A 9,906-nucleotide genomic window follows, 5' to 3' on the forward strand; every position below is an offset into this window, starting at 1 on the left:
AATGAAAAGCAGTAGAGAGCAGATAATGAGAGCGTGTGCTGTCATCTTTACTGTGAATGAGTGAGAACTGAAGGAACAGTGATGTTGGTTTGACAGTCCTGACTAACAGACAGTCTGATATTGTGCTTTAATCAGAGGGGCGGGACATTCAAAACTGTTTCCTCTCAGCAGAAAATGTGAGCGTTACAGGAGAACAGCAGAAATAAGAAACAATTACATGTCAAATTACATTCATACATTTCAATCTTTATCTTTTAGTTATTAATTACAATTGGTTGAAATTCTAAAGATTTTTGTTCATTGTGGAAATCTCATGAGCATTCAGTAGATCAAATTTTTTAATCTGTATAAATATTTGAGGTGAATTGAAAGATAAACACAGTTTCTGACATATACACTAATGACAGCATGCACTCAAACTGACATGAACTCCAAATGTTTGTGTAAAATCTGATGATGTGACAATGTGTCTAAGAGCATCTTGTGCGTCAATAGAAGAAAATCTGATAAAAGTAAGAAAGGCCATTAAACACACACACACACACACACACACACACATACACACACACACACACACACACACACACACACACACACACACACACAAACAAATAAATAAAACAAAATAAACAATTAAGAAGTTTGAATCTAAATGTGAAATGATTCATTACTCTGAAGTCTCTGTTTTAATTGATAATAAATAATCACAACAACTGAGCAAACATCAATAAAGTATCTATGATGGGAAAGGTCAGAGTTCATCTCAAAGGGCAGTGGGCACATCAGTCAGAGAATTTGCACACAGATCTTTGGAGACTCAACCGCACTGATCTGTCTGCTCAGCTCTTAACTACAGGGGGCTGCTGAGCTGGACACTGGATGGGTCAGGAGGTCACAGAGGGGTTCGGACCAGTGCAGATAATGACCAGGATGGCCACTACAGGAGGAATAGTGGCCTGACCCTCAGCAAAGCATGCTGGGAAGAGTCAGAGGTGTTTGTCTGCAGAGTAACTCATGATGGAGATCTTCATCAGGTCTCGTTCCACAAGAGTCGTTGTTAAGAGCGTTGATCCATCCTGTTTTAAACATGCTATGGTCCAGCCTTTACTCAAAAAACCTAATCTTGATCCTTCTGACCCCAACAATTATAGACCCATCTTAAAATTGCCATTTTTGTCTAAAGTATTGGAGAGGGTTGTTTTAAACCAGCTATCTCCTTTTTACTTTCAAATGATATTCTGGATCCTTTTCAGTCAGGCTTCAGAGCTAAACACAGCACTGAGTCTGCTCTTTTAAGAGTAGTAAATGACCTTTTACTATCTGTAGATTCTGGTAACTGTGCCATTCTGGTGTTGCTGGACTTAAGTGCAGCCTTTGATACTGTGGATCATCAGTATCCTTCTAAATAGGTTAAATCTCGAGGTCGGTATCCGTAATGATGCATTAGAGTGGTTTCGGTCTTATCTCACTAATAGGAGTTTTTGGTGGAAATCGGTGACTTTTCATCGAGTATAGCTCCCATTACCTGTGGGGTGCCTCAGGGCTCTATTCTGGGTCCAACATTATTTTCTTTATACATGCTCCCTCTCCGTTATATTTTTGAGTATCATAAGGTCTCCTATCATATCTATGCTGATGATACCCAGCTTTATTTTCCTCTAAAAACAGGTTCGGCTTCAGTCTCCACCTTGTTAGCATGTTTAAAGGACATCAAAGGCTGGATGGATGATCATTTCCTCCAGTTGAACCACAAAAAGACTGAAGTCATTTAGTTTGGCCCCCCACAGCAATTAGACAAATGTAGCCCTACCCTGGGTCCCTTTCAAGAAGATACCTGTGACCATGTTAGAAACCTGGGGGTTATTTTTGATCCTGAAATAAAATTTGATAAAGAAATAAATTCTGTAGCCAGAGCCAGTTTTTTTCAGCTAAAGGGGCTTCACAAGTTTAAAAGTTTTCTTACTTTCAATGATTTGAAGACCGTCATTCACGCATTTCTCTCAACCAGGCTGGACTGTATGCCGGAATAAACCAGTCCTCACTCTCGCCTCTACAGCTGGTACAGAATGCCGCAGCCCGTTTTGTGACTGGGACAAAAAAGAGGGAGCATATTATGCCTGTGTTAGCATCACTTCATTGGTTACCTGTTCAATTCAGAGTTGATTTTAAGATTTTAGTATTTGTATTTAAAGCACTGCATGGACTTGCTCCTGCTTATATTTCGGATCATCTTCGTCCCTACTCTCCTCAGAGAATGATAAGATCCTCCTCTCAGCTGCTATTGACTCTTCCAAAGTCACGCTTAAAAACCAAAGGTGATAGGGCCTTTTCAGTTCGAGCTCCAAAGCTTTGGAACACCCTACCTCTTTTTATTAGATCATCCACTAATCTATCTATATTTAAATCATCTCTTAAAACATACTTTTTCTCTCAGGCTTATTCGTCACTTGTTTTCACCATTACTACAATTATTATTCAATATTAAATATGATTATTTTTTCTCTCCTGTCTGGTTTTTACAATGTCTTCACTGTTTTAACAGTTCTGAACAGATGCATTTACTGGTAAAACTAAATGAATCCTCTTGTGGTTTGAACATGGTCACTGAAGACAGATCTGATCTATTCTGAGAGAAACACAATCATTCCACACTGACAATGCAAATGTGATTTTCACACTCTCAGATTCACTGTTTGATTGGTTAAATGATCTGAACTGGAACACACCAGTTTCACTTCTGCTCTATTGAGTTGTTCGCCAGTAAGGAAGTTATTTAAGTGACATCTTCATACAGTTTATGAAACTAATGGACCGCACCAGCTCATCTGCAACACGAGATGAAGACTTTTCTCTGCACTGCTACTGTAGGTACAACAGGTTGAATTTTTGATGGAGCAGCTGTTGTGGCATCTGATCAGAGTGTGGTCTGTTCCAAGATCAATAACTCAATCAATAAAATAAAAAAGGCACCAGTCACCAATGTACATTGAATGGAGAAGATGCAATGAATGTGAATGGTGACTGAGGCTGACAATCTTTTTTTGTCATCCACTGATTATTATTATAATTCCAGCTTATTTTTTCTTTTAGCTTATTAGTGTACTGTATTACTGTCAACATGAAAACGTCTCAAAAAGTGTAAATTTAGTCTCATGTGTGGTCAGGGCTGGATCAGGCTATGTTGTCGCCCTAGGCGAGATTTTAGATTGGAGCCCCCAAACGAAAACACTAAGACCTTGTTCAGACTGCTACTAAAAATCAGATTTTTTGCACATCCAGATGTGTTTTTGATAGTCTGGACATCAAGAAACTAAATGAAATAAATAAATAAATAAACTAAATGGACATGGAGACGTGGTTTCAAATGCGATTGAATCTGATTTTTTCAGATGTGTCTCAGTGCGGATGCTCCGGCTGCTCAAATCGGATCTCAAATGGTCTTTTGTGTCACTCTTAACGCGACAACAATGATGACGTCAAAAATCGGTGACTGCAGCACGGAGCAACTGTGCCTACGGTTGCACAAGTAGTTTAAGAAAACAAAGGGTAAAAAAAGAGAAAGCAATTAGAAATATGTACCCAAATACACATCCAAAATACAGACAATATAACTGAATGTACCTGTAGATGTTCTCCAGCTACAGGTCCGGTTCCAGATCAAAATCACTGACGGTGCTTCTGAAAATAGTGCGGTGATCTGTATAAAGTGGAGATGTATCGTAATTAACAAAAATGTAATAGATTAAATCAAGTTTATGTGCTACTAAAACAACGTAAAGAACAGTTCTTCATGTACTAAACATTTATTGCTTAGTTTGTTTTTTCACATGATTTGTCGCTGAAAATGACGTCAAAATGCTTCATCTGCAGATTAGGACATACAATAGTCTAGTTTCATCCACTTTTCACAATATTTTCTTATCGACAAAGTGAAAATACTTAAAAAAAAACATGTAAAATTTGCCGTCTTCTGCCTGTTTCCATTCAAATGGCCTTTTATCGATAAAAATTGTGTGCGTGATGACGTCATGCCTAAAAAACACTTTGTCGTATAAGTTTTGATTTATGGCAAAATAAATCTGCCGTTATTTATTATTATATATTTATACATTTTTATTACATCTGTTGTACATATAAGATGTTCCTCTGTTAAGATACTTCCACTCACACACAGTTACACTTGCACATATGCGTGCGCGCGGGCACACATACACACACACACACATGTTGGCTGTTGTTATGTACGCTTTGTTGGTATTTGATTGCATAATAAAAACAATTTAATACACAACTTCTATTACTCATAGGGCTATATGCATATTGTATTAATGTGTTAGGCCTGTTCAAATGTCATATAATAATGTTTTATAGTTTTTTCCCCTTGCAGATGAAAATCATGAATCTGCATTCTCATTTATAAGCGATGAACTTTAAAAGTTAAATAAAAAAAACACGTGGATGGAAGGATTTATTAAGTCATTTTTATATTAGCATTTTCTCAACAAACAAAAAAATGTAAATGCACAACTGGATCCCATACATAGACATTAGACCTCACACAATTGTAATTGTTGCTCGCGTGCAAAGCCCGCGCAACAGCCTCGCAGAATGTAAACAGAGGTTTGTGTGTCAAGTGCGCCATTAACAGACGTCCCTGAGAGTGGATCGCCATAGATCGACGCCAGCTGAGAGTTTTTCTGAGGTAAGTACTTTAACTGAACAAATTTCTTTTATAAGTTACTTTTACAGCGTAAACTATTACCAATATCAATTAAATATAGCTAAATGTAAGAAGAAAGTAATACAATCTAATATTATTACTAACAGGACAGTCTGAAGGAACTTCGTTTTCCTCAAAAACTGCCGCTTTCATGTCCCATTACGTCTGACTGTCTTCTCCAGTCGATGGACCCAATCTAGTATTTACACAAACAATGATTTTCCGTCATTTTTACGGCCAGTTAAGGCATATTTTATTCGTCATTTAAATAAATACCGTTAAATGTGTGTGACGTTAGGCTATTTGAAGTAGGCCTAGCGCGTTTTCTCAAAGGCACTCACTCGCGCTCTCGCTCCCGCCTAAGCCCGGTTCTATGGTGGTGCTATGTACCTTCAAACGCAAGCAAGACCACCCTCAATTGATACTGTAATAATATATTGGCACAGCAGATTTGCCAAACGCTCCAGTGTATATTTGTGCTTATTTGTGTTCATGCTCTGGAGAACGGAAAAATAACCTATTTACAACGTGTTTTGCAGCGGTGAGCAGTAATGTAGCCAATCACATAGAGTCGTTGTTCTCTTGAACGCAATGGCCAAACAAAGGTGTTCAAGTTAGTCAGAATCTACTCACCGCTCATAACGGCATTTTAATTCAGTGCCAAATTATGCAGGCTGGCGAATCCTCTCATTAACAAAGTGTAGACAGGATGTAAGAGATGTATTGGACCGACAGCCAATTGCATGCTGCAAAGTGTTTCTGAAGTGACAGATAAAGTTACATATAGTATCATATATGTGCTGGATTCACTCTGCACAGGACAGACATGTTTAAAATAGTAACGCTTTTAAAGCAAAGTGAAGGCAGACTAATAGATTAATTGAAAAATATTTTTGAAATTCTATGCTAAAACTGCCCCCCCTCATAAGGGAAAAATGAAAGAAAAAATAAAGTTAAAGTTTATGTAATTAATGCAATAATTAATTAATTATAAGCAAGAATTAAGCGTCTTATTTTATTATAGCTTCTTATTTGTTATTTTCTTATTTCATTTGAATTAATTTGTACATGTTATTGTAAGCTATATATTCTCTTCTCTGTTGATTGTGTAAGTGATCAATCTTGCAGTCATCCTAGATCTGTCATTAGCCAATAATCATTGTTGAAAAATAATGTTTCTTCTTTTTCTCTTTTCTCTGTGTCAACAGGAGCTAACTACAGCCCAAAGGCTCTTTTAAGAGCCACAGCACTGAGGGTCTTTGGCTTTGTAAGTATATGTTTTGAGTAACTATCAGATGCATTATGTGATTAACATATTGTAATGCATAACTTGCAGGGCTCTACACTTACATTTCTTTTTAGGAGCACTTGTGGCCCTAGTTAAAAAAAAATATTTAACCTTATTAAATGTGTCATATTTTGGGCCCGGTTTTAACGATCTAAACGTATGATAGGGCCCTTTATGTCAAATTCATAAAGTAATATTTATAAATTGAGTTATAATAATATGACACAATCAGGAAGAATAACTAAATTCATCTTTGATCCTTCCGGTCAAATATTGCGCTGCAAACATCAACAACAGTTTTATGTTGTCAGTGCTGGCAAATGACCATGGTATAAGCGGGATTATCCACGGCTTCGTTTCGGTGGTTCTTTGCCTCCACGTCATGCTTTAAAATCGATTAATGCACAGCTAGCCATGGATTATCCCCTGCGTGTGTGGGTGGGTGTTTGATTTACTTTATAAACAAAGTCAGTGCTTGTTTTCATGGGGAAAAATCATATCTTGCTTCTTACATTATATTGAGAAAAATAAAGGGCCGCTTTTAAAGATGACTACTGTATGTGTTAATATGAAAATGTAAGACCTGTGTTTGTTTTAAGATTCTTTTTAAGGATCAACCCTGAAGAGGGCAGCAAGTGCACGGCCAAAGTTGGCACTAGTCGAAAGACAGGAGGTGTTGTGAAGAGAAAGGTGACTGCCATCAACTCCCGGGTAGCAACGTTTCTGCAGAGGCTCACCGAATATGAGTGGAGAACGTCAAATTAGGTAAGTTTCTTATGCAGGGCTGGACTGGGACAAAAAATTGGCCCAGACAGGCCACCACAATCAGTCAGACACCAACACCAGTACACAGTCTTTGCAGTTCCATTAAATATTTGTCCCTACTGTACTCAGGGTGTCCGTGGATCCTTTAAAAGTCTTAATGTCTTAAAAAAAAATATAAAAAAATAAGGCCTTAATTAGCGTTAACATGTCTTAAATCCAGGTTTCAAAGGTCTTAAAATGCAACCGAACAGTCACCGCAGAGAAGAGTAACATTTTATTTTCACTTGTTGTTTTCTGAAATGTGTTATGCGTGTTATGACTGCTTAAAGTTACTGATGCATTTGAGCGATAAAGAAACATGGGTAAATGAGCAAATAAATGGCAAAATGTGTTTTAATAAGTTATTAAAATTGCAATAAACCATGCAAGAGATCGGACAGGCAGCCCTTCGTTTGCACACACTCGAAGAGTGAGCACAGTCTGTCAGCGCTCGAGCACCCATTTCAGTTCTGTGAAATACCGATCAAATATACACACTTATTTGTCAAAATGCATGACTTGACTAATATTCACGTAGGCCCAGAAATTGAATAGTCCACAGTAGGTCATGTCTTACGTGAACTTAAACAATTGGGGAAAAAATTGGACGCATGTCAGTCATTATCAATGTTGGGCAAGTTACTTTTAAAAAGTAATTAGTTACAGTTACTAGTTACTTCTTCCCAAAAAGTAACTAAATTAGTTACTCCGTTTCAAATTATAAAAGTAACTTCAGAAAGTAACTATTGAGTTACGTTCAAGTACATTTTTAAATGCTCAAATGTGACCCCACCTCCATCCCTCTTTAACGGAACTTTAAATACATGTGCATGTTCAATAATTTATGATAAATCTGAATATTATAATGAAATGGACACTTAATACAATACATTATTAACAGAAACAATGTACACAAATCTAAACTATGTTAATGTTGCTGTGGGACAAAGTGAGACTAGCCTCCAATCAAGTGCCATGTATGTAGATATTATGTTTATAAAGTGGATCGATACAAATAACACAAAAGATGTTTTGGAACTTTTGATATTTATTGCCCCTCAACAGGCCACAACTGGGCAAAATTAAATTATGCTTGTTAAGCACTATACCAAAAAGAAATAACAAATATATACACTCTTTGTAGTGCAAATAAAACAAAAAAAACTTCAGACAATTGGTATACTGTACTTCAAGTATTTTCTTCCTCGAAAAGGTAGAACAGTGTAACAACATGAGGTGCTTTCAATGTAACTGAAAAGTGCAATGTGTAGCAAAGCTAAGGAATCCAAATATAAACTGGTAATACATAACAAATTAAAAAATAGCCTAAATCTCCACAAAAAAATAATAATCTCAACCTCAGCCAATCGTCAGCATTTATGCGCTTGTCTCGTGCACTGCCCACTAACCAAGGAAGAACAGTAAAATTAAGTCTTTGCCTCTCGGCTCACGCTGGTTCCGCTGGTTTCCCACTGCACACGTTAGCAGCGCGTATTTTGTTCGGCGCCCATGTTAACAGATTAGAGCAAAGGCGGCGCGACAGCACGAGCGCGTAGCGGAGCAGAAGCAGCAGTGCCGCGATCGCTTCAAGCCAAAACTGGCATCAGAGGTCTAGTTGTTCTGATGAAAAAAACTGCTTCAATTATAGTAACGCGCCTCATTTTGTGGCAGTAAAGGTAACAGCGTTATTAAGATGGGAAGAGTAATCAATTAGATTACTCGTTACTGAAAAAAGTTATGCCGTTAGAAACGACGTTATTTATAACACCGTTATTCCCATCACTGGTCATTATATTGGATCTGTGCATTCGGTCTTAAAGTGACAGTAGCCTATACAGGTGTGCTGCTGTTTGCCATTGCAATCAAACAACAGAAGACAAAGAGAATTACTCACTGCTCTTGACCCGATAGCTTTACTATTCCCCCATACCTCTACAAAGATGAGTAGTAAGTGCTCTGGACAAGTGGGCTCGTTGATTCGACTGGCACTCTTGGGATCGTAGGTGGCAGTGGACTACTAAATCTCCATAAGTAGAAGTACAAGTAATATTTAAATAAAAAGCTCTGTTAAGAAATTAAATCGAGGTAAAAAGATAACTGAACTACACACCAATAGAAAAGCAAATAATATAACCTTTAAAAGAGAAAGGTGGAGACAGAGGGAGAAAGGTGAGAATGATAATGATAATACAGTTCCGCTATTTTTAATATAGGAAAATGTAAAGCGATAGTTGCATAATGTGTACACTTACTGATTGTCTATTATGTGCATTTGAAAACTCGACAATCTTCCCAAATGTTTTATGAGAATCGAGTAATTCCTTTGCCAAAAAGAAGAGAAAGCTTTAAAGAAATTGTGTCATTTACTCACTCTTATGTTGTTTCAAACCTGAATGAATTTCTTTATTCTGTTGAACATAAAAGATGATATTTTGAACAATGTTGGTAAACAAACAGTCCTTTGACTTCCATAGTATGAAAAAATAAATACTATGGAAGTCAATGGGGACTTGTGCATTTCTTAGAGACAAAACATGTAATATTATTCATATTACATGTGCGGTGCTACCAAATCTGGTGCTGGTGCTACAATCTAGGACTTGCTGTGTGACTGTGTTACGTCCAAGGATGTATTTGTTTTGTTTTCTTTATTTATTTATTTATTTTCCCCTTTCTCCCTGTTTCTCTCTCTAGTTCCCATAAGCAGGAAGGAATTGCTGCCACCTGACGCCAATGATCGGTTGTAAATCTGCTGTGATTGGAGGAGAGGAAGCTTTGTGGGCAAAAGCGGCACCATTCCTCAGATCAGTTATTTGTTTGTAAACTTTTGTTGTATTGTTCTTTACCATACAAATGTATATTGTTGTTTCTTTGGGATTAGTAGAGAGGTGGGTGCCATTTCCTTCTGATTTAGTTTTCTCTTGTTTTAGCTGAGAACTGTTACTGTATTTTTATTGTACTTGCTGCTTTTTTTTTTTTTTTGCGTATTGTCATGATCTCTGCTTTTATTTGTTATGCATGAATTTCTCTATAATTTTTTTAAAATGCTGCATCACAATAAATAAATTGGATGTAATTGATTGTGACAGTAAAT

Source organism: Xyrauchen texanus, chromosome 41 (assembly GCF_025860055.1).
Source record: "Xyrauchen texanus isolate HMW12.3.18 chromosome 41, RBS_HiC_50CHRs, whole genome shotgun sequence".
In the NCBI taxonomy this organism is placed as follows: domain Eukaryota; kingdom Metazoa; phylum Chordata; class Actinopteri; order Cypriniformes; family Catostomidae; genus Xyrauchen; species Xyrauchen texanus.